General features: G+C 47.7%; 1 long non-coding RNA gene across 1 annotated transcript in view; it reads right to left on the bottom strand.

The window, feature by feature from the left end:
• The window catches only part of LOC310678044, a 71,760-nt gene extending 52,731 nt beyond the window's left edge, over positions 1 to 19,029 (bottom strand). Inside the window, exon 1 of the long non-coding RNA XR_014511581.1 lies at positions 18,707 to 19,029. This is a non-coding gene — a long non-coding RNA (uncharacterized lncRNA). The remainder of the gene's footprint in view (positions 1 to 18,706) is intronic.
• Between the last annotated feature and the right edge of the window lie 8,092 nt (positions 19,030 to 27,121).

Raw genomic sequence — 27,121 nt, 5'->3', positions numbered from 1 at the left:
AATGCTGTAAAACAACGCCAAATCATAGAATCACAGAGTTGGAAGGTACCCCAAGCAAGGGGTTATCTAGTCCAACCCCTGCAAATGCAGGCATCCTATTGAATAATAATAATAATAATAATAATAATAATAATAATAATAATAATAATTTATTATTTATACCCAGCCACTTTGGGTGGCTCCCAACAGAATACAGTGGTACCTCGGTTTATGAACTTAATCTGTTCCAGAAGTCCGTTCTTAAACTGAAACTGTTCTTAAACTGAGGCGCGCTTTCCGTAATGAGGCCTCCCGCCACCGGAGCCCTTCCACCGTTCAGATTCCGTTCGTAGACTGAGGCAAAATTCGCAAACCGGGACACTACTTCCAGTTTTGCGGAGTTTGTAAACAGAATTGTTCGTAAGCAGGACTGTTCTTAAACCAAGGTACCACTGTATTAAAAACCCGACAAAACATCAAACATTAAAAACTTCCCTAAACAGGGTTGCCTTCAGATGTCTTCTAAAAGTCAGGTGGTTTTTTATGTCCTTGACATCTGGTGGGAGAGCATTCTGCAGGGCGGGTGCCACCACCAAGAAGGCCCTCTGGTTCCCTGTAACCTCACTTATCACAGTGAGGGAACCACCAGAAGGGCCTCAGAGCTGGACCTCAGTGTTGGAGACGTTCTTTTAAAAACCAAGTCGTTTTTGGTGTTGTTTTTTTAAGCTATTTTATAGATTTGTTAACAAAAATTAAGAAGTGCAAACATAACAGAAAGGAAGAAAGCAAAGAATAAAAAAAATGTTAACCATAAGCAGCCCACAAGGACAAAAGGGCAAAGACACAACGCAGCTCCAAAGGGAATGATAAAAATATCAGCTCCTAGTAAGAATCCCTTCACAGATAATAATATATATATATATAAATGAAAGTATTCTCCATCTGTGAATTCCATCATAACTGAGAATAAAGGAATATAGCCTTAAAAGAAAGAGATCTCAGGGTGCTCTACAACATAAAATCACAATATAGAAACAAGATACACAGCAAACAACAACAACAACAACAACAACAAACCAATAATCCCCTCTCCTACAACACATTTAAAAGGGCTTTAGATGTCAATCAACCAAAGGCCTGGTTGAAGAGGAACATTTTTGCCTGGATTCTAAAGGTGTATAATGATGGCACCAGGAGAGCACACCCTCCAACATTTGTCCGATGGAAATAGGAATGTTCCATTTCATAATGATGATGTAATGGTTCTAGGGGTTGCTCGTGCGTAAGCCGGTGCAAACACCTGGCTGGATTGCCTGAGTGAACCTTTTCTGTCCAGACAGCCACTCACCTGTGGCTGACTCAATCGCTGGCAGAATCTGTCAGTGGGCGTTTCTTAAACTTCTTCCAGCAAAGAAGCTCTTTGATGCCTAGTCTTCTCCTACTCTCCCTGCGCGGAAGCCTTCTGCGCAAGGAGGGCGTAGGCAGCGGACGACCCCTACTCTCCCCGCTGGTCCCCGGCAAGGAGTCATGGGACCGCCTCGTCGCTTCCCCCATCTGCCCCCCTTCTCCACTGGAGCTACGCTGATTCTCTTTCCCAGAAGATGGGCTGCCTCTCCCAATCCCGGGATGCTCTCCAGAATCCCTCTGGATTTTGCTCTCTCCCTCCGGCACTGATGGCAGTTCCCTGACAGATGATTTTACTATTTATACCCCACACATCTTACTGGGTTGCCCCAGCCACTCTTGGCAGCTTCCAACATATATAAAAACATAATATAACATTTTTTAAAAAAAATCCCCATACAGGATTGCCTTCATACAGCTCAAGGGCTGGATAACTCCATATCCTCCAACATTTCTCCAATGAAAATAGGGACGTCCTAAGTAAAAGTGGCTCCTGATATATGGAAGTGAGAGCTGGACCATAAAGAAAGCAGATCGCCAAAGAATTGATGCTTTTGAATTATGGTGCTGGAGGAGACTCTTGAGAGTCCCATGGACTGCAAGAAGATCAAACCTCTCCATTCTGAAGGAAATCAGCCCTGAGCGCTCACTGGAAGGACAGATCCTGAAGCTGAGGCTCCAATACTTTGGCCATCTCATGAGAAGAGAAGACTCACTGGAAAAGACCCTGATGTTGGGAAAGGGCACAAGGAGAAGGGGACAACAGAGGACGAGATGGTTGGACAGTGTTCTCGAAGCTACAAACATGAGTCTGACCAAACTGCGGGAGGCAGTGGAAGACAGGAGTGCCTGGCGTGCTCTGGTCGAGGAGGTCACGAAGAGTCGGACACGACTAAATGACTAAACAACAAACAACAACAAAGGAAATGTGGACATTCCAGGATCAAATCGGGAACAGGGACGGCTTCTCTAAATCAGGGACATCCCCGGAAAATAGGGACACTCGGAGGGTCTGCAGGTGAGACTTCCTGGGGAAAGCCTTCCACAGATGGGGAGCCACTGCAGAAAAGGTCCCGTTGCCACCCTCTGGATCTCTTGTGGAGGAGACACATGAAGAATTGTCTCAAAGGATGATCTCAGGGTCTGGATAGGCTCATATGGAGAGGTGGTCCTTGAGATATTGTGGCCCTGAGCCATGAACAGTGTCCCTGCTGGCTCTGCAGCTGACTAATAAATCATCCCAGTGGCTCAAACTGGGAAAGTGCCACAAAGCTATGCATTAAAAATCGGAGAACCCTCCTTTTGCCAAAATCCTTTTTCTGTGTCGGGGGCAGGGGGACCCCATTCCAAATGCCTCCTTAATACTTCCTTGTCTTTAATGTGGCCTCGGAAAGAGTATTAATTCATTAGCAGCTGCTCAAATATGAGGAATTGTGATGGGGCAGGGGGCAGCCACAATAGAATTTTTTTTTATTAAGGATTTGGAAATTTAGCTTATATGCCAAGAAGATGGAATACATTTGTCAAAACATTATTTATAAAATATTGGAATAATAAGGTGCAAGACACAATCGGCCAAATTACTTTGGGAAATAGATAGAATAATTACTATTGCAGTTTAGTTTGCATGAATATCATGCGGGAGTTTCCCTCTCTTTCGTTATGGCAAATACCATATTTTTCGTCCCATAGGACGCTCCGTCCCATAGGGCGCACCTAGTTTTTTTGGGGGGAAATAAAGGAAATTTTTTCCCCTTTATTTCCCCCCCAAAAGCAGGTCGGTGAAACCGAACCAGGTCGAGGAACAGCGGGGTGGCGGCGCTGCGCCTCCCTGCTGTCCCCCCGAGCTTGTGGGGCTGGCCGATGTCTGCCCGGCGCGCAGGGCGCTCTGCTTCAGGGCGCCCCACCCGCCCGTCGGCAGGCTGCTATCCGCAGCGTGGGGAGCCCTGCGGGGAACTCCTGGAGGGCTCCCCACGCTGCGGATGTCTGTCCGGCATGCGGGGCGCTCTGTTTAGGGCGCCCCTCGCGCCGGGCGGCAGGCTGCTATCCGCAGCCTGGACATCCCTGCGGGACCTCCCACAGGGCTGCCTAGGCTGCGGGTGTCTTCCTGAAGCCTGGAGAGCGAGAGGGGTCGGTGCGCACCGACCCCTCTCGCTCTCCATGCTTCAGCGAAAGCCTGCATTCGCCCCATAGCATGCACCCAGATTTCCCCTTCATTTTTGGAGGGGAAAAAGTGCGTCCTATAGGGCGAAAAATACGGTAGTTTATATGGCTACATAAAAATATGATGTATTAAGGAAGCAAAAGGCTACTAGCTGCAGTGGCTGGGTTCTAAGTTAAACACTGGGAGCAAGGCCCACCTTATGTTCATGTGATAATTACTAATCCTCCTCCTTCTCAGTATTATTATTATTTTGTATGCTATGGGACCGCCTCTCCTGGTATGCCCCACGGAGGACCTTAATGTCCACAAATGACAACATTTTGGAGGTCTCAAGTCGCAAGCTGGTTAGATTGGTCTCAACTAGTGCCAGGGCCTTTTCAGCACTGGCCCCGACGTGGTGGAATGCTCTGTCACAAGAGACTAGGGCCGTGTGGGACTTGACATCTTTTTGCAGGGCCTGCAAGACAGAGCTGTTCCACCTGGCCTTTGGTTTGGGCTCAGTCTGACCCTTATGTTTCCCTCCCCTTATGGTTTTGATCTATGGGCTACTTTTAAAATGAGGCTGCATTTTAAATTGCATTTTAAATTAGTTTTTTCCTATTATGTTTTTACTGTAATTTTATTGTTTTTAGCTGCCCTGAGCCGGCTCTGGCTGAGGAGAGCGGGGTATAAATAAAAATTATTATTATTATTATTATTATTATTATTATTATTATTATTATTATTATTAAATTACAGTATACAGAATTGTAGAACTGGAAGGGACCCAAGGGTCATCTAGTCCAACCCCCTGCAAACAGGAATCTCAACCAAAGCACCCGTGACAGATGGCTATCCAACTTCTACTTAAAAGTACTCTCCATGGAAAGAGGGCCCACCGCCTCCCAAGGGCGACCATTCCACTGTCAAACAGCTCTTACTGTCAGAAAAATTCTTCATAATATGTTTTGTAAATTTGTTAAGCTGTAGAGGAGACTCTGCATAATGTCAGACAAAAGGGATTGGGACGGATGCCACCAGACTTCAGTGCAACATGAAGCTGTCTGTGCCCTCCTGGGCAGGGAGAAATCAATGTTTGACAGTAGACAATTCCTCCGGGGGGGGGGGGGGATGTGTAACACTGTAAAGTATTCAGCGGGAGGGGGCTGGTTGCAATGGGGGGTGGGGGGTGGAAGGCTCTGCCTCCGTCAGGGCACAAGCACATGCCTTTGATTTTCTCTTTACGGCCCCCATGTTGAGTGATCTGTCTTATTGGCACCAAGTTAACTATTTTTAAATGATGCGGCAGCTGGCTCAACACATATTTCAAAGATTTATGCTCCGGCTTCTGGCTGGAAGGGGGGAAATTCTGGACCAGTTACTACCGTTTATCCCATATACAGATATGGGCTTCGTAAATTCGTCCCAGGCCATTCAGAGTGCAGAGTCTTCAGGAGCTAAAAACAGGGCAGTGAGGTAACCGAGGTAGGCATGGTAGAAGCAGCCGCCCCAGGGAAATATAGGACAGATTTGCATTTAAGAACATTAGGAATTGCTACGCAGAGTCAGGCCCCGCCAGCCACCGAGCTCAGAGTTTGGCCAGCCGAGTTTGCACAAGTAAGGCAAGTTGCAGAGTCCCTCCCCTTTGCTTCTCAATACTTTGGGCATCGTGCCCCTGCCAAAGTCCCTGAAAATTGTGCTCTTGTCTGCTAGGCCAGTGGCAGCAGGACATCGCTGTAAACTGCTCAGATTGTGGTGCAAATAATGAAGACCGCAATCTTCCTGGTCTTCCAAATCAGGTGGTCTTAGAGGACCAATCCTGTCACACCACCTGCTATAGGTCCAAGACTCTCCACACTCCTTCAATATACCCTCCAACATTTCTCCAATGAAAATAGGGACGTCCCATTCCATAATAATAATTTTTCTATTTATACCCCACACATGTTACTGGGTTGCCCCAGTCACTCTGGGAGGCTTCCAACATATACAGTGGTACCTCGGGTTAAGTGCTTAATTCGTTCCGGAGGTCCGTTCTTAACCTGAAACTGTTCTTAACCTGAAGCACCACTTTAGCTAATGGGGCCTCCTGCTGCAGCCGCGCCGCCGCTGCACAATTTCTGCTCTCATCCTGAAGCAAAGTTCTTAACCCGAGGTAATATTTCTGGGTTAGCAGAGTCTGTAACCTGAAGCGTATGTAACCTGAAGCGTATTTAACCTGAGGTACCACTGTATATAAAAACATAAAGGTAAAGGTAAAGGTACCCCTGCCCGTACGGGCCAGTCGTGTCCGACTCTAGGGTTGTGCGCCCATCTCACTTAAGAGGCCGGGGGCCAGCGCTGTCCGGAGACACTTCCGGGTCACGTGGCCAGCGTGACGAAGCTGCTCTGGCGAGCCAGCACCAGCGCAGCACACGGAAACGCCGTTTACCTTCCCGCTGGAGTGGTACCTATTCATCTACTTGCACTTTTTGGTGTGCTTTCGAACTGCTAGGTGGGCAGGAGCTGGGACCGAACGACAGGAGCTCACCCCGCCGCGGGGATTCGAACCGCCGACCATACGATCGGCAAGTCCTAGGCGCTGAGGTTTTACCCACAGCGCCACCCGCGTCCCTATATAAAAACATAATAAAACATTAAACATTTTTTAAAAAACCCTTTCCTATACTGGATTGCCTTCAGATGGCTCAGGAGTCAGATAACTCCATACCTTCCAACATTTCTCCAATGAAAATAGGGACATCCTAAGGGATGCGGGTGGCGCTGTGGGTAAAACCTCAGCATCTAGGGCTTGCCGCTCGCATGGTTGGCGGTTCGAATCCCCGCGGTGGGGTGAGCTCCTGTCTTTCGGTCCCAGCTCCTGCCCACCTAGCAGTTTGAAAGCACCCTTAAGTGCAAGTAGATAAATAGGTACCGCTTTATAGCGGGAAGGTAAACGGCGTTTCCGTGTGCTGTGCTGGTGCTGGCTCGCCAGAGCAGCTTCGTCACGCTGGCCACGTGACCCGGAAGTGTCTCCAGACAGCGCTGGCCCCCGGACTCTTAAGTGAGATGGTCGCACAACCCTAGAGTCGGACACGACTGGCCCGTACGGGCAGGGGTACCTTTACCTTTACCTTTAAGGAAAAGCGGGACATTCTGGGATCAAATCAGAATCCAGGACGGCTTTTCTAAATCAGGGACGTCCCTGGAAAATAGGAATGCTTGGAGGGTTTGCAATCTGGCCTGTGAAGCCGTAATTTATTTTATTACTTGATTCATAAAATTTATACACTGCTTGATTGGAAAAAAGAAGCCACCCTCAAAGCTGCTTTCAAAGAGAACAAAAGAATGAAACTACCAGCGAAAGCAATTCTTTGAAACAGTCAGAAGATAAAATCGGCAATAAACTAAAAGCAGACTGAAACAGAGGCCAGCATTCTACTAGTCTTGGAAGGCTTGCTGAAATGAAAATGTTTTAAGCAGGCACCGAAAACAGTAGAGTGAGGGAGGCTGCCTGATGTCAGTAGGCAGGGAGTTCCACAGTTCCGTCAGCAATTGTGCTGCAGCATTCGGTACGAACTGCAGCTCCCAGATCAAGCTTGAGAGCAGTGCCACACCAGACAGACAGTTCTTTTCATTTCTCTCCCACCCCATTTCCCCCCTCCTATGTCCTGCTCAAGCCAAGATCGTTCTTGAACCCCGTTAAATAAGGGGCTGTTTAGCAGCTGATGTCCAGCAAGGCTGCCTCCTTACGCTGAGGTCCTGCAAGGCTTGCAGAGAGAGGACTGTTGCGAAAGGGATTCGCTTCAAGTCTGCAGTAGGCTGGTGCTCGCCAAGCTTAAAGGTAAAGGTAAAGGGACCCCTGACCATTAGGTCCAGTCGTGACGGATTCTGGGGTTGCGGCGCTCATCTCGCTTTATTGGCCGAGGGAGCCGGCGTACAGCTTCCGGGTCATGTGGCCAGCATGACTAAGCTGCTTCTGGCAAACCTTCCCGCCGGAGTGGTACCTATTTATCTACTTGCACTTTGATGTGCTTTCGAACTGCTAGGTTGGCAGGAGCAGGGACTGAGCAACGGGAGCTCACCCCGTTGCGGGGATTCGAACCGCCGACCTTCTGATCGGCAAGCCCTAGGCTCAGTGGTTTAACCCACAGCGCCACCCACGTCCCGCTCACCAAGTTTACTCGCTGGGAAACAAAGGCCAAAGTTTTCAAAGCTGCGGGTGGCAGAGGGAAGAGCCAGAAGATTGGGGGGAAGGCCTGGAGGCAAAAGGGTCCATTCTGGGAGGCCTCTGTAGAAGCGGACCCACAAGTGGTAAACAATTTACTTGCCAGGGTATGTCCTCCTGAGCTGGCATCATTCTCCCCGCCCCCTTTGGCACAAGGGACGTCAAAGCCCTTTGGAGTGCAAGATAATCTGTGGAGGGTTAAGAGCCAGAGGGATGTTTGTGATGAGATGAGGGAAGTGAAGTGCCCAGTTATTCCCCGCTCCAGCTTCTATTAATGTTACTGGCACCTCAACAGGTAAATTCACTCGGAAACTCTTGGCCCATGAGGTCAGGCGGCAGGAATTGATCGGTCTAATTTTAAGCAAAGTAATGTCAGGAACAAGGACCCGCCTGCACCGTGTTTTTACATTAGTTTAAGAGTCAAACAGCACATGTTGAAGTCTGCCACCTCTCAATAACCCTCTCCTGCTCTGATCTTCCTATTTTGACTCCTTTGCCCCACAGGTTGGTGCGTTTGCAGTTTAAAAATGGAATTAAGTTGCAATAATCCCTAATTAGGATTGACAGATCAGAAGAACATACCACCCAACCTTTCTCCAATGAAAATAGGTACATACTAAATAATAATTAATGATAATTAATGATGATGATGATGATAATAATAATAATAATACAGTGGTACCTTGGGTTACATATGCTTCAGGTTACATACACTTCAGGTTACAGACTCTGCCAACCCAGAAATATTACCTCAGGTTAAGAACTTTGCTTCAGGATGAGAACAGAAATCGTGCAGCGGCGGTGCGGCGGCAGCAGGAGGCCCCATTATCTAAAGTGATGCTTCAGGTTAAGAACAGTTTCAGGTTAAGAACAGACCTCCAGAACAAATTAAGTTCTTAACCTGAGGTACCACTGTAATGTTAATACCCCACCCATCTGACTGGGTCATCCCAGGCACTCTGGGATGCTTCCAACATATATAAAAACATGACAAAACATTAAACACTTTTTTTAAAAAAAACATTAAACATTAAAAAAATCTTCCCTATGCAGGGCTGCCTTCAGATTTCTTCTAAAGGTTGTATAGTTACTTATCTCCTTGGCCCAGGGGTTGCACAACTCCATACCCTCTGATGAAAATAGGGATGTCCTAAGGAACAGTGGGACATTCTGAGATCAAAGCAGAAACCCGGATGGCTTCTGTAAATTTGGGGCTGTCCCTGAAAACTCCCAGCTCCTGATGTTTCAGGACCCAGGCCCAATGATGTCACAGGGGGACGCCCTTAGTCACATTACAGAGTGAGCCCAGGAGATGGAGGTTAATTGGGAGAGAGGAGCGGAGGAGGGCAGCCTTCCACTTCAGGTGTCTTATCTGTAGCCAGCTTCTGCCAGGCCTAAGCTTATAAACTTCATGCACTGTCTTCTCAATAACATGATTATCAAAGGCCTTCTCAACTACCTGGATATTAAACCCCTCCACCTGCCACCTGGAAGGGATCAGACAAACCTGGAGACTGCAGATCAGACCTACTTCCAAGTGGAATTTCTTATGCCACTCTGTTTATGAATTTATTTGAATTTTTTATACGTATATACAATTGTGTGCGTGCACATGTATGTGTGGTGTGCATAATTATTTTAACTTTTTTACATATGAAATTGTTTCGTGCATTGCTTTCATCATGGTGTGAAATCATTTCAAGGTGCTTCGCAGGAAGCGATGCATAAATTAAGCGATAAAGAAAAACATGAAAGTGACATTAAAATGTGATGCAAAAGCTTAGCGTTTAACAGCAGGTGTAGCTTGGCCCCGAGCTAGTTGTTCTCTAACTGGGAGGATTAAAGACAAAGCAGGTGGATGGATGAATGAGTTGCATGATCTGAGGCTCTTGTGAGCTCAGCATATCCGTGCACCGAGGAGGTTGCCCGCTGCATCTCTGAATGCTTTGTTCCAGCATTAATTCAGAAAAGGTACCATGATTACAGGGATGCGGGTGGTGCTGTGGTCTAAACCACAGAGCCTACGGCTTGCCGATCAGAAGGTCGGCGGTTCGAATCCCCATGACGGGGTGAGCTGCCGTTGCTCGGTCCCTGCTCCTGCCAACCTAGCAGTTCGAAAGCACGTGAAAGTGCAAGTAGATAAATAGGTACCGCTCCAGCGGGAAGGTGAACGGCGTTTCCGTGCACTGCTCTGGTTTCACCAGAAGCGGCTTAGTCATGCTGGCCACATGACCCAGAAGCTGTCTGCGGACAAATGCCGGCTCTCTTGGCCAGTAAAGCGAGATGAGCGCCGCAACCCCAGAGTCGGCCACAACTGGACCTAATGGTCAGGGGTCCTTTACCTCTAGCATGATTATAGTCATCAGGGGCTGAACTCTACAATACTGCTGAATAGTTGTATGACCAAATACCCTCCCCACAATCTCACAGGTTTGGGAGAAGGGTTGTTCTCTTCCCTGACCTGCTAGCTTTTTTGAGAGGCAGCCTTTTGCTCTTGGTAAGATGGACGCAAGTGGGATGCAGGTGGCGCTGTGGGTTAAACCATAGAGCCTAGGACTTGCCGATCAGAAGGTCAACAGTTCAAATCCCTATGACGGGGTGAGCTCCCATTGCTTGGTCCCAGCTCCTGCCAACCCACCAGTTCAAAAGCACATCAAAGTGCAAGTAGATAAATAGGTACCACTCTGGTGGGAAGGTAAACGGCATTTCCGTGCACTGCTCTGGTTTGCCAGAAGTGGCTTAGTCATGCTGGCCACATGACCTGGAAGCTGTACGCTGGCTCCCTTGGCCAATAAAGTGAGATGAGCGCTGCAACCCCAGAGTCGGTCATGACTGGACCTAATGGTCAGGGGTCCCTTTACCTTTATTAGATGGACGCAGAGTGGTCCCCCCCCCAAGACTTCTTGTGCTCCCCTTTTCTTCCCAACCAGGGCGGCCCTGCCCTCTGCCCCTCAGAGCTGGCACACCATGCAGGGCTGGGCCTTGGCAGTCGTGGCAACCTCTTCTCCTCCTCGCCTGTTCTCCAGAGCTTCTGCAAGCTGCCCACGAGAACGAGGCTGGCATCAGCGGCCATGGAGAGGCAAGAAGACATTCCCTCACAGCTGCTGCTCGGGACAAGAGCCAGCTCATACTCCTCTCTGAGCTTGATGGTGGCAGCATTGGCAATAGGGAATTGGGGATATTGCAGGAGCAAATTGGAAGCCGGGATGGCTCTCGTAATTCTGGGACTGTCCCAGGAAAACCGGGATGCTTGGAGGGTGGCTTGTGGGCTTCCTGAAAGCACCCACCATCAGAAACAGAAAGTTGGACTCAGTTGGGGATTTTCTCATGCAGGTTAAGTCTAAGAGAGCCAGTGTGGTGTAGTGGTTGAGAGCGGTAGTCTTGTAATCTGGGGAACCGGGTTCGCGTCTCTGCTCCTCCACATGCAGCTGCTGGGTGACCTTGGGCCAGTCACACTTCTCTGAAGTCTCTCAGCCCCACTCACCTCACAGAGTGTTTGTTGTGGGGGAGGAAGGGAAAGGAGAATATTAGCCGCTTTGAGACGCCTTAAAGGGAGTGAAAGGCGGGATATCAAATCCAAACTCTTCTTCTTCTTCTTAACTTCACGGCGGTGGGTACCAGCATATGCCTGAGCCCTTTCTGAGAGCAACAGGCGCAGCCTCAACCGCTGCTTAGATACCAGGTAGTTTTGCAGTTTAGCAGGCCCCTCTTGTAAAATGCTTTAAAGCTCCTTCCTTCAACCTCACCCCCAACCCCTACCCTCTTGCCAAAATGTCCTTCATACTCCCCGGAGTCCAATTCGGTGTTAAACAGAGAACATTGCAACTTGCTGGTAAGTCTTTGGGGTGCCTTTTTTCTTTCTTTCAGGCTAACAGGGGTTATGCTAATAAAACGAAAACACAAGGAATGTTTAAGAGGCTGCAGACCACACCGGCTACCTTTATTATTCAGGCGCAAGCTTAAGAATGCTGGTAAACCTGATGTGCTGGCAGGGCAGCCGGCTTGCGGCTAATTCTGTTAATGGCCTCCCTGCTATCTGCCATACGGGAAAATGCAAACCACACACACAGAAGGGCTTCGTTTTGATCTGGCCACGAATTCACACAGCTCCCAAGGGGTAGGGGGATAGCAGGACGGGGAGATGCTCTTGGAAAGAGCATTATTCCTCTCCCTTGAATGCGCACACATGCGCTTGTGTGCTCGGTCTTTCCTCTGAGGAGTTCAGAGGAGACTCTATAAGAAGAGAGGGGTAGGGAACCCGGTGGCCTTCAAATATTGCTGAACAGCAACTCACATCAGCTCCATCCATCAGTTGCTTAGACCAAGGTTTTATCCCCGTATGGGACACTGCATATTCCTCCCTAATAATAATAATAATAATAATTTATTTATACCCCGCCCATCTGGCTGGGCTTCCCCAGCCACTCTGGGCGGCCTCCCCCCAAAAATATTAAAATACTGTAATACATCAAACATTTAAAGCTTCCCTAAACAGGGCTGCCTTCAGATGTCTTCTAAAAGTCTCGTAGTTGTTTTTCTCTTTGACATCTGGTGGGAGTGCGTTCCACAGGGCGGGCGCCACCACTGAGAAGGCCCTCTGCCTGGTTCCCTGTAACTTGGCTTCTCGCAGTGAGGGAACCACCAGAAGGCCCTTGGTGCTGGACCTCAGTGTCTGGGTAGAACGATGGGGGTGGGGACGCTCTTTCAGATATACTGGACCGAGGCCATTTAGGGCTTTAAAGGTCAGCACCAACACTTTGAATTGTGCTCGGAAACGTACTGGGAGCCAATGTAGGTCTTTCAAGACCGGTGTTATACTCTTACATTCAGCATCTTAATGTTTTCTTATTTACCTTGCACTTTGTCGCTCTCGGACTTCCTTCCTTCCCTGCTTCGGCTTCCCCAAATTAACATCCACTCATACAGATTCTTATTTACACTCCACCCATGTCACAAGATTTAAGTTAACCCTGCTACAGTTTTTAAGCGTCTACAATTATTCCGTATATACACAACAAATTTACTCCACTCCTCTTCAAACTTTGTTACTTTTTTGGTATCTAATCTTATTAGTCATTTTCGCCAATTCAACATACTCAAACATTTTCATCTGCCACTCCATTAACGTTGGGATCTCCTGGGTTTTCCATTTCTGGGCCGTGAGAATCCTAGCGGCGGTCGTAGCATACATAAATAACTTACGATCCTCTTTTCTTACTTCATCTCCTATTATCCCTAGTAAGAAAGCCTCTGGTTTCTTTGGGAAGGTATATTTAAACAGTTTTTTTCTTTCGTTATATATCAATTCCCCCCCCCCTTTTTTTCATTTTTTTGCATGTCCACCACATGTGGAAAAATTCACCCTCTTTTAATTTACATTTCACAGCTGGAAATGGACAGCTGCGTATTCCTGCATTGCAGACAGTTGGACTAGATCAGGGGTAGGCAAACTAAGGCCCGGGGGCCGGATCCGGCCCAATCGCCTTCTAAATCCGGCCCATGGACAGTCTGGGAATCAGCGTGTTTTTACATGAGTAGAATGTGTGCTTTTATTTAAAATGCATCTCTGGGTTATTTGTGGGGCATAGGAATTCGTTCATCCCCCCCCCCCAAAAAAAATATAGTCCGGCCCCCCACAAGGTCTGAGGGACAGTGGACCGGCCCCCTGCTGAAAAAGCTTGCTGAGCCCGGGACTAGAAGATCCTCGTGGTCCCTCCCAACTCTACAATTCTATGATTCTGTGATTCTATCCAGCATGGCCAATGGTCTGTTTCCCGTGGGCATCCAATCGGTGGCATAGCGTGGGTTGCCAGTGCCCGGGGCTGCACAGAGGGAGGGAAACCAACAGCGTGTGCATGAGCATTCAACTGCCTAACAGCGTCTGTGTCACCCAGGAGATCGCAGCCGCAGTGAAAAGGAAAGAAGAGCCATTGCCAGGAGAGGTCACTTTCTGGTTCACATGGAGAAGCCATTTTCAATGGAGCGTGCAGCACGGGGTGTTGAAATTTTGTGCCCCTAAGAATTTAGCACCTGGGGCAACCCCCCCGTGCCCCCCCACCAAGCTACGCCACTGCATCCAACGAAGCTGAATGTTGGGAGATTTGGGACAAAAGAAAACACTTCTTCACACAGCACATAGTTAAACTGTGGAACTCACTGCCACAAGGGGCAGTGGTGGCCAACAAAGGTTTTTAAAAAAGTATGAGACAAAGTCACGGAGGAGAGGATTATCCATGGTGACTTGCCAAGGTGGCTATTTCCCAACAGCCTTTGAATGCCAGTGGCCGGACACCACGAGAGGGGAGAGTGACGCTCTTGTGCTCATGTACCGTATTTTTCGCCCTATAGGACGCACTTTTTCCCCTCCAAAAATGAAGGGGAAATGTGTGTGCGTCCTATGGGGCGAATGCAGGCTTTCGCTGAAGCCTGGAGAGCGAGAGGGGTCGGTGCACACTGACCCCTCTCACTCTCCAGGCTTCAGGAAGCTATCCGCAAGCCTAGCAAGGTCCAGCTGGGCGTGCAAGGCTTGCGGTGGCAGCTTGCAGCCCGAACCACAGGGCACGCTCTGGAGCATGCCCTGTGCTTTGGGCAGATGTCCGCAAGCCTTGCATGCCTGGAAGCTTGGGCTTCCCCCGCCCCAGCCCCGCGGCTGGGGGGGTGGATAATTTTTTTAACCCCCCCCCCCAAAAAACTAGGTGCGTCCTATGGGCCAGTGCGCCCTATAGGGCAAAAAATACAGTAATCTGGTTGGCCACTGTGAGGACAGGATGCTTGGCTATGGGATCAAGGGTCTGGAAACCAAGCCTTATGGGGGGGGGGGCGCAGAGGGAGCTCACTGTCCCTTGCATGCCGCAGCCCAGCAGAGATGGGCAGAGCTGCTGCGGTCATGCGCCAGAAAGCTGCTCCGTGGCAGTTCCCTTGCGCTCTGGAGCCAGGCTTCAACGAGGGAGCCTGTCACGGGGGTGCCTGATCTCGCCCCATCCCAAAAATGTCCCTGGGGCCACAGTCCCCCCCCCCCAGCCTCTCCCCATGCTACACCACTGGGAATAAATTTCTGGCAGTAAGAGCTGCTCAGGGGTGGAATGGACCCCTAAGAGAAATGGTGGAGTCTCCTTCCTTGGAGGTTTTTAAGCAGAAATGGTTGGGGGTTGGAATTTTTTTTTTTTGCCCAAAGAAAACATCTAATCTTTCTACTGAAAATATTTAAAAATTATTTAACAATGGAATGCCCCCCCCCACTGTTTTCATTTAAGTAAGATACAAAGCAATTTAAATTTAAAGCGTGCTCTTTGGGCAAGGATTCTATATGTATTCCGCAAACATTCTCGCCCGTTTCGGTATCTGGGGAGAAAGTCGGGATGTAGGCATTTAAAATCAGCTGTTGCTTCCCCCCCCCTCTCTGCCCCCCATCCCGGTATTTTAGCTGCCCACAGCATATTCTCTGCCCTCGCTTGCACACACAACGGATTGATTCATCCCGCATTGCAAGTGTCTGCATCTGGTTTATGGATTTTATTAGTCACTGCAGAAATATTTAAGCTTGCGGTGAGCATTTACAAGTGTTATTGCATGAAAAAGTTGAGGAATCAAGGCGAGACGATGGGTTTGCCAGACAAGGGTAATGAGACATAATCACCAAGAGCGAGGGGTGGAGGGTTGGGAGGGGGGGTAGAAATCCCACCCCCACCCCTTCCAGATAGACATCTCCTACAATTCCAGCACAAAATCCTAGGGATTTAACTTGCAGAAAGTTTGGAAAGGGTGCTACGAAATTGCAGCTATTTAAAAAGAAAGAAAAGAAACCCCCCAAAAACTGAGCAAGACTTTTCAGATCAATGGTACGCAGGAAGTCACAGACTGCCTATACTGTTACAGCATCTTTCTGATCCATTATCACAATTCACAGTTTTATCCTTATTGTTGTTGTTTAGTCGTTCAGTCGTGTCCGACTCTTCGTGACCCCATGGACCAGAGCACGCCAGGCCCTCCTGTCTTCCACTGCCTCCCACATGCTGGTAGCTTCGAGAACACTGTCCAACCATCTCGTCCTCTGTCGTCCTCTTCTCCTTGTGCCCTCCATTTTTCCCAGCATCAGGGTCTTTTCCAGGGAGTCTTCTCTTCTCATGAGGTGGCCAAAGTATTGGAGCCTCAGCTTCAGGATCTGTCCTTCCAGTGAGCACTCAGGGCTGATTTCCTTCAGAATGGATGTGTTTGATCTTCTTGCAGTCCATGGGACTCTCAAGAGTCTCCTCCAGCACCATAATTCAAAAGCATCAATTCTTCGGCGCTCAGCCTTTGTGATGGTCCAGCTCTCACTTCCATACATCACTACTGGGAAAACCATGGCTTTAACTATATGGACCTTTGTTGGGGTTGTTTATATACCACTATTTCATAATCACATAGCAACGCAAGAATATAGTCACAATTTCATAACGACATAGCAAAACAATAGTAAATGTAATAACACAAACCCCACTTTTCAACGCTGTCCTACAAGGAACTCAAGGTTCTTCCAGCTCCACAACAACCCTGTGAGGTAGGTTAGCCTAGGAGGCTGTGCCTGGCTCAACTTCAACCAATGGAGGTTCATAGATGCAGACCTAGAATCTTAGAGTTGGAATAATAAATAATAATAATAATTTTTTATTTATACCCCACCCTTCCCGGTTCAGAAAACCGGGCTCAGGGCAGCTAACAACAAATTTAAAACACTTAATTGATGTAAAAACAAAAATCAGTATAAAATACAGTATAAAACGTGAATAACAATAAATTCAGAACTCAAAAACTAATTTAGGGGGGAAAACCATCCAATAAACATTAGATGATCACCAGGGCTAGCTGGCTAAATTAGTCCTATTTGGGCCAGCGAGGAGACCAGGGGAGAATTAGCTGTGGGATCCCAGAGCGGGTAATCTTCATAAAAAGGGGAGAGGGAGGGAAGGAAGGGGAATAAAAGATCAGGCTAAGCTCAAATTGAAAGCCAGGCGGAATAGCTCTGTCTTACAGGCCCGACGGAAGGAGGTTAAATCCTGAAGGGCCCTGGTCTCATGGGACAGAGCATTCCACCAGGTCAGAGCCATCACTGAGAAGGCCCTGGCCCTGGTGGAGGATAGTCTGACTTCCTTAGGGCCCAGGACCTCTAAACTATGGTTATTCATGGACCTTAAGGTCCTCTGCGGGGCAGACCAGGAGAGGTGGTTCTGTAAATATGAGGGCCCTGAGGGTCATCTAGCCCAACCCCTGCAAATGCCTTCTTTTGTCTTCCTTTTTTGTGGGGTAGGGTGGGGAGGGTGATATATATCCTTGTATTTGGTGATGCCCTACTAGCAATGAAGTCTCACAAAACAGGACATGATACTAATGTTTAATATATATATATATTTATAATAGTTTTTACTGGGATTTTATGACAGTGATAGAAAGCAACACCAGGAACAAGGCAAGAATTAACCAATAAAGAAAAGCGAAAGCAGATGGGATCAGAGTGGAAACCGAAAGTGATCAGTAGGAAGAAATTGTACCAGGTATGCCCTATGGACACGGGTGGCGCTGTGGGTTAAACCACAGAGCCTAGGACTTGCCGATCAGAAGGTCGGAGGTTCGAATTCCCGCGATGGGGTGAGCTCCCGTTGCTCGGTCCCTGTTCCTGCCCACCTAGCAGTTCGAAAGCACATCAAAGTGCAAGTAGATAAATAGGTACTTCTCCAGCAGGAAGGTAAACGGCGTTTCCGTGCGCTGCTCTGGTTCGCCAGAAGCGGCTTAGTCATGCTGGCCACATGACCCGGAAGCTGTACGCTGGCTCCCTCGGCCAATAAAGTGAGATGAGCACCACAACCCCAGAGTCGATTGCGACGGGACTTAACGGTCAGGGGTCCCTTTTACCTTTATGCCCTATGGTTTAGGACTGGGGTGCAAGACTGTGTTGGGACATAGACAACCCAGTTTAGATGCTCTCTGTCCACATGTTTGAGGGAGGGAATGACCCTTTGTCCAAATACCAGCTTCTCTGTTCCAGGGAAAGACTTCCTTGCCTTGCAGCCTAGAGAATCAACTGGCGAAGTTTGGAGGGCAATGCTGCCCTCTGCAGGATAATAAGGAAAATCCTAGTTATCTCTGGCCCCATCTGCACGGCAACTTTGCTTTTTGATACCAATTTTATTTTTCACCTTTCACGAATATTTTAACAAAAAAAACCCCAAAACCCAGAATCTTTACAAAAGATTTACCTTTCCCTCAACTCCCCTCCCCTCCTTTCTGTGGTTATTTTAAATCTTTTTATTTATTATCCAATATCCAATTCAAATATATTTACACTTTTACCCTTATCTTCCTTTTAATTGTCCCTTACTGCATGTGTTTATATCAGTTTTGCTAATGTTTTTATATGTTTGCAGCATGTCTTCAAATAGTCAATGAATTTCCCCCCTTCTATTTCTAAAAAAATCTCTCTTCTTGATTTCTTATTCTTCCGGCGAGTTTCTCATTTTCTGCGTATTCCATTAATTTTAATTGCCAATCTTCGTTGATGGGAACTGTTTCTTCCTTCCATCTTTGGGCATAAATCATTCCAGCAACTGTGGTAGCATACATAAACATTCTTTTCCTGTTTGCTAGGTACTTCACCAATTATACCTAAAAGAAAAACTTCTGATCCCCCCCCCCCAAAGTTATCTTTACCATTTCTTTCAACTCATTATAAATCATTTCCCAGAAGGCTTTTGCAGGTTTCTCTTCAGATCATATAACAACAACATTGAAACAGGTGATGACGATGATGATTATACCGCTCTTCCTCTGAAGATGTCAGGGCAGTTCACAAGTACAAATAGTCACAGCTCCCCTGCAAAGAATCTTGGGAATTGTAGTTTCCAAGGGGGGGCTGAGAGTTGCCGGGAGACCCCTAGTCCGTTCACAGAGCTACTATTTCCAGAGTTCCCTGAGGGGAAGGTTAGAAACACTGGAGAAACGTGAGGGGAATTGTTGTTGTTGTTTAGTTGTGTCCGACTCTTCGTGACCCCCTGGACCAGAGCACGCCGGGCACTCCTGTCTTCCACTGCCTCCCGCAGTTTGGTCAAACTCATGCTGGTAGCCTCGAGAACACTGTCCCACCATCTCGTCCTCTGTTGTCCCCTTCCCCCTGTGCCCTCCATCTTTCCCAACATCAGGGTCTTTTCCAGGGAGTCTTCTCTTCTCATGAGGTGGCCAAAGTATTGGATCCTCAGCTTCAGGATCTGTCCTTCCAGTGAGCACTCAGGGCTGATTTTCTTCAGAATGGATTGGTTTGATCTTCTTGCAGTCCATGGGACTCAGAAGAGTCTCCTCCAGCACCATAATTCAAAAGCATCAATTCTTCGGCGATCAGCCTTCTTTATGGTCTCACTTCCATACATCCAGCTCTCACTTCCATACATCACTACTGGGAAAACCTAGGAACAAGGCTCCCCTAACAACCCTCAGCATCCTTAACCTTACTCCATGTGTGCTCTGATTGGCAGAATTGGCACTCCTACGGATGCCACATAATACCCGTCCCACATTTGTAAGAACCCAATTGTTTAGTGTATGGGACGTGGGTGGCACTGATCAGAAGGTTGGTGGTTCGAATCACCGCAATGTTGTGAGCTCCCGTTGATCGGTCCCTGCTCCTGCCAACGTCAAAGTGCAAGTAGATAAATAGGTACCACTCCGGTGGGAAGGTAAACGGCGTTTCCGTGCGCTGCTCTGGTTCGCCAGAAGCGGCTTAGTCATGCTGGCCACATGACCCGGAAGCTGTACGCCGACTCCCTTGGCCAATAAAGCGAGATGAGCGCCCCAACCCCAGAGTCAGTCACGCCTGGACCTAATGGTCAGGGGTCCCTTTACCTTATTGTTTAGTGTAACAGTGTCTAACCTTTGGAACTCCCCGCCCATTGTGATCAAGCAGGCGCCTTCGTTGTACTCTTTCCTGCACCTGCTGAAAACATCCTTTTTTTAAGACGAGCCTACTCAAACGCTTAGGAAGTTGAACGGCTTTTAATCTCTTTTAGTACTCTAACCCTAGTACTCTAGGGTTGTAAACTGCTTGCAAATCTACATCCGTTGAGCACAATTGCATGCAAAATGTGCACCAAAATATTGGTTAATGTTCACAAGAACTTTTTTTTTTTAAGGCAAACTGATGTCCAGGTATGGAAAAGGGAACTTCAGATTGGAAAAAAGGAGAAACCCTAATGACAGATCAACAGATTGATCTGTGACAGATTCCTTGGCCCTGGGTTCTTTGGGGAGATGTGGCGGGATATAGATTTAATAAAGAAAATTTGGAGGGCCTGTACATGGGTGTTTCTTGGTTTTCTGTTTCGGGTTGTACACTAATAATAGAAGAATAGAACATACGCATTTTCATCGGAGAAATCTTGGAGGGTATGCCCTTGGAACTACAGCTCTCATAATTCTTTGGGGAAATCCATGACTGTTTTAAACAGTATGGTAGCACTTTAATTGCATGGTGCGAATGGGTTCCTGATGGCCATGAGCCTTCATCATGCAGAGGACGATATCCAATATGGCGGCAACCAAAGGAGCCATTACAGAGCCATTGAAGACAGGGTCACTCTGAGCATATTGGCCTCACTCAGTGAATAACTCTTGTCATGGAGAACCGGGTTTGGCCTCTTCGCCTGACTTCACTGAAGTCAAGAGACTCCAGTATCCAGCGGTGGAATAAACCAGATTCCTTCGCTTTGTTTGTTTTGGCCTACTGTGCCTCTTTATGAGGAAAATGGTCAAACGAAGTACTTCCCTTGTGTATTTTGACAGGAAGCCCCAGTAATATGCTTTCCTTTTGTTGTATATCTTACTCTTTCCCCCCTCAATCTTGTTTAAATATTTTCAAGCACAATGACATATTTATTAACCCACCACCCTCTCCATGAGGTAACTCTTTGATTGGCTTCTTTTTTTAAAAAAAAAATTTTTGCAAAGACTCTCCGCAAAGGTAGAGATCTCTCTCTCTCTCTCTCCCTCCTGCTGTCTCCAACGAGAGTTAATATTATTACTGCTATTTGTGTCGAGCTCTTGAGAACAATCTCTGTAAAAAATGGAGGACGTTTATTTAAAACAGCTGGGCGAAAGAGCAGGCAGGCCCAGCTAGAGTCGCCGGGGTCAGCGTTCGAGGCTAACACCAATCTCTGCAGAACTTTGAAGCTGACATTTTACAGATTATATGTGTCCCACCGCACAGTGGGCATGGCGTATAAATTGGGCTTAGAGGCCCCTTATTTGTTCTTTTGCATTTTTATGAGCCCGCAGCGTTCCTCTTTGAAGCGGCACACACAGAAAATAATAATAAAAAAAGAGAGTTGTTTTAATGCCGTGGAACTATTTGCAGTAAATCATGTTATAGCATCCTGGAAATATATCTGCTGCACTGCGGGGTTATGTTTCAAGTCCTCTTGTTCCTTGCATTCTCGTCCCCCCCCCCCTTCTTTCCCCCTCACTTATCAATCATCTTGTGTCTATAGGCGGGCAGAGAGGCCAGCAGATACGTTACAGTTATAATGAGGAGATTAGCAATGGCTGATGCCCACATCTGAATGCCATTTCTCCTGTGAAGGTCCTATTGTGTGGTGGTGGAACAAGAGAAACACACACACACATACACACACACACACACACACACACACACACACCACCTGCAACAAACACACCACCACCAGCGGTGCTTGAGAAGCATGAGATCTACGAGGGTGGAGAATCAGAGGTGGTTCCTTGGAGGGCGAGATCCGATGTCTGACTCCCCCTTCCGTTCACGGAAGCTTCCGCAGGCCTTGCCCTACCAACTCAGAAACTCCTACATCCATCCTAGGTGTGCTAGGGGCATCTTGTGTGCATTTCTAATGGAATACATATTTTCAGGCGAAGGAGATGGAAAAGGATGGAGGATCATAAGCATGCTGGTATTTCTTTAATTTGCTCCCTTGCTGCGAGAAGTGAGGTTACAGGGAACCAGGCAGAGGGCCTTCTCGGTAGTGGCGCCCTCCCTGGGGGATGTCCTCCTATCCGATGTCAAGGAGATAAGTAACTATGCACCCTTTAGAAGACATCTGAAGGCAGCCCTGTATAGGGAAGTTTTTTTTTAATGTTTACTGTTTTATTATGTTTTTATATATAGAATCATAGAATCATAGAGTTGGAAGAGACCACAAGGGCCATCGAGTCCAACCCCCTGCCAAGCAGGAAACACCACCAGAGCACTCCTGACATATGGTTGTCAAGCCTCTGCTTAAAGACCTCCAAAGAAGGAGACTCCACCACACCCCTTGGCAGCAAATTCCACTGTCGAACAGCTCTTACTGTTAGGAAGTTCTTCCTAATGTTTAGGTGGAATCTTCTTTCTTGTAGTTTGGATCCATTGCTCCGTGTCTGCTTCTCTGGAGCAGCAGAAAACAACCTTTCTCCCTCCTCTATGTGACATCCTTTTATATATTTGAACATGGCTATCATATCCCCCCTTAACCTCCTCTTCTCCAGGCTAAACATATGATGGAAGCTGCTCAGACTAGTGGGGTACAAATACAGTAGTACCTCCGGTTACATAACCCTCTGGTTACATAAACTTCAGGATGCGAAAGCGGCAAACCCGGAAGTATTTGATCGGGTTTCGCCTCGCGCTTATGAGCAGAAGTGGTAGGTCGCTTCTGCGCATGCACAGAAGCAGTCTACCACCACGTGCGCATGTGCAGAAGTGGTCCTCAGGTTGCGGAAACCTAGGGATGCAACCAGACCCCCGGAATGGATCCTGTCCCACATAATAATAATAATAATAATAATAATAATAATAATAATACAGTGGTACCTCGGGTTACATATGCTTCAGGTTACATACGCTTCAGGTTACAGACTCCGCTAACCCAAAAATAGTGCTTCAGGTTAAGAACTTTGCTTCAGGATGAGAACAGAAATTGTGCTCTGGTGGCGCGGCGGCAGCAGGAGGCCCCGTTAGCTAAAGTGGTGCTTCAGGTTAAGAACAGTTTCAGGTTAAGAACGGACCTCCGGAACGAATTAAGTACTTAACCCGAGGTACCACTGTAATAAAATGAATGAATAAATAAATAATAAATAACCTGCCCATCTCGCTGGATTTGCCCTGCCACTCGGGGCGGCTCCTAACATCATCATCATAAAGCGATAAAACATCAAACATTAAAAACTTCCCTAAACAGGGCTGCCTTCAGATGTCTTCTAAAAGTCAGATAGTTGTTTATTTCCTTGACATCTGACGGGAGGGCGTTCCACAGGGCGGGCGCCACCACCGAGAAGGCCCTCTGCCCGATTCCCTGTAACCTCACTTCTCGCAGGGAGGGAACCGCCAGTTAAAAGTGCTGATCTGACTTTTCCCTCGCCAATGTGAGCACTGGATACAATTCACCCTCTTCTGCTTCTCTCTCTCTCACCACCTTAGAAATGCAGTCTGCCATATTTCACTACGAATGTGAAGTCCTTGTGAAAATTCACCAGCATTTTCACATGCATATGCGCATTTTTAAATGAACACATTTTGGTATGTTGTTTGCACTAATAAACACATATTTTGCACACACTCTTCCGCTGGAGAACTGCGATGACAATTCGGAGAAGTGTGAATTTCAGAGCACAGCTGTGCTTCAGTTCATAGATGAGTTCCCTAAGTGTGAACTTCATTGGTTTGCATTAAATGTGAGCGGAACAACCCCTGCCCAAGCAAAGCCCTGCCACACATGTACCAAAACACCCTAGTAGATGTCAGGCACAGCTTTCTCGGCTTAGCTTTGCACTGGCAAACGTCAACCGTTTCAGAAACACACTTCTCTAGGATTGTCAGCATTAATGAGTGACGACATCTGTTTTGGCATGTGTCTATATTCACCAGCGTATATCCAGAATATTGGTGGGTGCCTATAACTCCCTGAATGACTGTTACTAATCCCAGACATTCGTAACGAAAGATGGCAACGTTTTGGGGCAACGTCTCCTATCTTAATACATATGTATGCAAAAGGGTGGCCGTTTAAGTCACTGCCAAAATAGAGGAAATGCAAAAGCAAAAAGAAAGCACTGCTCTGCATAAGATTTGCATATGCAGATTTAAAAATAGCTGTGCAATTTAAATAGAAACACACCTACATCCTGCCATAGCGGGAAAGCTGTGAGCAGCAACTGACTTGTGTGTTTCTACAGTTTCCTACTCAGGGTTCTTTTTCATTAAACAGGGCTTGGACCAAACAGCCCTTCAAATAGAAAAATGCTCTCTTGCAGCCTTTGGGGTAGGACCCCATCCACAGGATGCTGGTCTAGACTGGCCTTTGGCATGATCCCGCAGGGCTCTGCTCAGGTCCTTATGCTTGTTGTGACATCTACAGTGGACGCTCGGGTTGCGAACGTGATCCATGCAGGATGCACATTTGCAAGCCGCAGTGGCGCTTCTGCGCACACACGGGTTGCGATTCGACGCTTCTGTGCATGCGCAAAGTGTGATTTAGCGCTTCTGTGCATGCGCAACCCCCGAAACCCAGAAGTAAACCATTCCGGTACTTCTGGGTTTCGGCGGGTCCGTAACCTGAAAAAACGTAACCTGAAGCATCTGTAACCCAAGGTGGTTATTTGCTCTGGTGGGAGCAAATAAAAGCTGGAGGTGGATGCAGAATGTTAGCTGGGGTGGTTGGGATGCTGCCCCTCCCACAATCTCATAGAAAGTTTTTCCGAATGTTTGTTTAGTCGGAATCTCATTTCTTGCAACTTGAAGCCATTGGTTCCAGCCCTACCCTCCAGAGCAGGAGAAAACAAGCATGCTCCCTCCTCCATGTGACAGCCCTTGAGATATTTGAAGATGGCTATCACATCTCCTCTCAGTCTCCTCTTTTCCAGGCCAAACATGCCCAGCTCCTTCAACCACTCCTCATCAGGCTTGGTTTCCAGACCCTTGATCATCTTGGTCACCCTCCTCTGCACATGTTCCAGCTTGTCAACATCCTTCTTAAATTGTGGTGCCCAGAACTGGACACAGTATTCCAGGTGGGGTCTGACCAAGGCAGAATAGTGGTACTTCCCTTGTTCTGGACACTAGACTTCTGTTGATGCAGCCTAGAATAGTATTAACTTTTTTTGCTTCTGCATCACATGGTTGACTCATGTTAAGCTTGTGGTCCACCAAGACCCCTAGATCCTTTGCACATGTACTGCTAGTAAGCCAGGTGTCCCCCATCCTATATTTGTGCACCTGGTTCTTCCTGCCTAAGTGCAGAACCTTTCATTTGTCCCTACTGAAATTCATTTTGTTAGCCTGGGCCCAGTTCTCCAATCTGTTAAGGTCATTTTGAATTCTGATTCTGTCTTCTGCGGCATTAGCTAACCCTCCCAGTTTGGTGTCATCTGCAAATTTGATGAGCAAATTCCTTCATCCAGGTCATTTATAAAGACGTTGAACGACAACGGGCCCAGGGCAGAACCCTGTGGCACCCCACTTGTCACTTTCCCCCAGGATGACAAGGAACCATTAATGAGTACCCTTTGGGTTCGGTCAGTCAACCAGCTGCAAATCTACCAAACAGTTACCTCATTCAACCCACATTTTACCAGCTTCCTCATGAGAATATCATTGGGGACCTTGTCAAATGCCTTACAGAAATCAAGATATATACTTTGTCCGCAGCATTTCCCTGATCCACCAAGTTTGTAATTCCATCAAAAAAAGAAATCAGGTTGAGTAATTCCTGAGTAATCGCTCTCTGCCAGGGAGGTTTCCCTAACCCCCAGCTATTTATTTATTTATCTCGAGGCCAATGTTCTCAGTAGAAATCCAGATCCATTTTGCACTGTCCCAAAACATTTCCATCTTGCCCGTAAAACAGGCAGTAGGTGTTAAAGGGGTTCACAGACTCACAACTCATTGTCAACTAATTATCTTTAAGATGGTGTCACCACATATTTAATCGCTGAGTAATCGCTGGCCTTGCTCTCTCCGGCAGGGAAGTTTTCCTACCCCAAAGCAATTTATCTCTGGCATGTTCTCCGCCTCCCATCTCCTGCCCCCCCCCCCGTCCCCCGGACTCCAGATAAGTTCATTAACCTAAACCGGCCACAAATGCAGACATGCACACACAAAGCTTTTAGGAACTTTCATCTTTTTTTTCTTTTTTTTAAGGGCACTGGCAGAAAACCGTGCAATAAACTGGTAGCCTGGCTAGCAGTAGGGGATAGCTTAGGACACCATGGGTGGCTAAGCAATATGAGAACCAGATGTATGGGCTTTGGAGGGGCAGATCTGCTCTTTCTGTTTACTGACAAATGGAGTGGGCCGTGGAAGGCAATTAAAAAGCAATAACTGTACATTAAAGGCACGACTCATAATAGCAGCAAGAAACACCAGCTCGGGGGGGGGGGTGTTGGTGGAGGAGAGTGCATATTATGTAGTTGAGACAGATCTATAAATTGCCAGGAGACTTTAAAATACAGCTATAGCTAACCAAGTAGCTTTGTAGCTGAGACAAGTAGCTGAATTTCTAGGGGACTTTAAAATATAACTGACTTCATAGCCGAGCTAGGGACTTTAAAGTCTTAACTAGCTGATGCAGGTGGCGCTGTGGTCTAAACCACAGAGCCTAGGGCTTGCCGATCAAAAGGTCGGCGGTTCGAATCCCCGCTATGGGGTGAGCTCCCGACGCTCGGTCCCAGCTCCTGCCAACCTAGCAGTCGAAAGCACGTCAAAGTACAAGTAGATAAATAGGTACCGCTCCTGTAGGAAGGTAAACGCCATTTCCGTGCGCTGCTCTGGTTCGCCAGAAGCGGCTTAGTCATGCTGGCCACATGACCCGGAAAAACTGTCTGCGGAGCAGGCAAACACCGGCTCCCTCGGCCTGTAAAGCGAGATGAGCGTCGCAACCCCAGAGTTGTTTGCAACTGGACTTAACTGTCAGGGCAGTGGCGTAGCGTGGGGGGTGCAGGGGGGGCCAGCCGCACCGGGCGCAACATCGGGGGGGGGGCGCGCTCACACTCGCAGCTCTCTGCCCCTGGCTGTGCGAATCCGATCCGAGCTGCTGGGTCGCTGCCCACTGTGGAGGGGAGGATGACAGGCGTGCGGTGCGGAGAGAGAGCGAGGGACTATCTGGGGGAGGGACAGTGCAGCGGGGGGGGGCGCAAATTACTTGCCTTGCCCCGGGTGCTGACAACCCATGCTACGCCACTGTGCCCGGGGTCCCTTTACCTAGCTGACGGACTAACTAACTAACTAACTAACTAACTATCTTTGTCACTAAGACAGATAGATAATTTGGAACAATACTTTAAAATACAACTAGCAATCATGCAAAATAGTTGCCTTGGGAAGGTAAAGTGGGCTGGCCACTCTCAACCTAATTTGCCTCATG

The sequence above is a fragment of the Podarcis tiliguerta genome, assembly GCF_965153285.1.
Source record: "Podarcis tiliguerta genome assembly, chromosome: 1".
Classification (NCBI taxonomy): Eukaryota; Metazoa; Chordata; class Lepidosauria; order Squamata; family Lacertidae; genus Podarcis; species Podarcis tiliguerta.
Note: the sequence above shows the minus strand (reverse complement) of the source record. Positions and strands in the feature narration are given on the sequence as shown.